Genomic DNA, 1,722 nt, shown 5'->3' on the forward strand with positions numbered 1-1,722 from the left:
AACCGATAAATTGTTATTCATCATATGCGCCAGAAGCTAGTGCTCTGAATGGTCAGTTTTTTGTTAGATCGTTCTGGGCCCATAGAGTACCTAATATAAATAGACACTACAATCACATATGTCAATTATTAGTACATTACTCTTCTTTCAGTCGTGTTTTGATTTATCGACACTCGTTTCAAACTTCCTCTTTTTCGCACTTGTATCGTTCGACGTTTTTCAGTCCATACATATGGATGGCCCTTTAAAGTTTCGATATAGGCACATAATTAACCACATTTCGTACTAGTGCCATAAAACTGCACCATGTGTACTGAAATATACTATGAAATATACTGAAATATTCAATACAGATGGTGCTTTTTTTTTTTTTTCAATTTATTTAGGTAAACAAACAGTCACTACAAAACAGGCTTATTTAAAGTATAATAATAGTGTTTACAGTATGTGTGACCAACACCGTTCACCACTTACTAAATACAGTACATTAAATCATTCGGAGGGTTTTTCATTCGTACTTATTACTAAGGTAGGTATAATACTGGAGCTTAAAGCTCAGTTAGGTAACAAAGATAATATAATGAACAGAAATACAATACTAGATTCTTAAGAAGGGGACATGTAGATGCAATTTACTTTGAGTTACAATTCATAATTGAAAAAATACTAGGGCTAATGAATCGGATACGAGAACAATTATTATTATGTTTAGTTACTAGTTTTAAGTATGTTCGTAATATGTCTTTTGTATATACCAATGCTGCAGCCAAAAATATCGACCTGGTTAAAACGAGTATTGTAGGTATGGACGAGCCTGCGAAGAGGCGCGCGCTCACCGGCGTGCGTGCGGCAGCGGCCGGTCACGAACAGTCGGTGCGGGCGCGCTTCTCGCTGTCGACTATAGGTGGGCACCTTATAACTAAGTTTGTTGTTAAGGGCAACACAATCAAAGTGGTTGTTGCAGAGGCCGTACAGTACCATTGCCTCAAGTAGCATTCGCCTAGAACCTAAATCTAATAGACCATATTTCTTTAGTAACTCCTGGTAAGACACTGGTAAGATAATCTATTTTTGTAACATCGGAAATGTATAGTTTTTAAGTACTTTTTTTGTACATTTTCGAGAGCCTCAGAATATTTAGTGTAGTAGGGGTTCCAAATTGCGACAGCTTGTTCTAAATGACATCGAACCAAAGACTTAAATAACTGTAAGTAGGTATTTGGTCGTCTAAATTCAGTACTAGAACGCATAACAAAACCGTACATGGATGGTGATAAGCAATAATGTGTCAACCCACAAAAACTAAAAAAATGAGATTTTAATGCCATGTTATAGCTGGATTTTTAAACTACTATTTGCAAAAATGACCTTTTCATTTTGAAAATTTTTACTATCCCAAAAGTAAAAAAATAGGTTAACACAAATCCTATATCGTGTGTTGCCTGTTTTGCATTAATGTGTCAAGAACCTTAACTTATTATAGTAATTGGCAGAAGACATATTTAAATTACAATAATGTGTTATGAGGGTTGACTCAACGATTTTTTTACACTTGACTCATTCTTGCAAAACGCAAAAAATGACATAGTTACCCACTATGAGACTTGAATGATTATTGCAAAATGATATTTTATTCGTTGTTTTATGCTACGACCCGTGTTATAAAAAATAAGTCATTATTGTTAAATTATATTCGGGTCATAAATTGTTCGTTTTTGGTGT

The sequence above is a fragment of the Leguminivora glycinivorella genome, chromosome 8 (genome assembly GCF_023078275.1).
Source record: "Leguminivora glycinivorella isolate SPB_JAAS2020 chromosome 8, LegGlyc_1.1, whole genome shotgun sequence".
Lineage (NCBI taxonomy): Eukaryota > Metazoa > Arthropoda > Insecta > Lepidoptera > Tortricidae > Leguminivora > Leguminivora glycinivorella.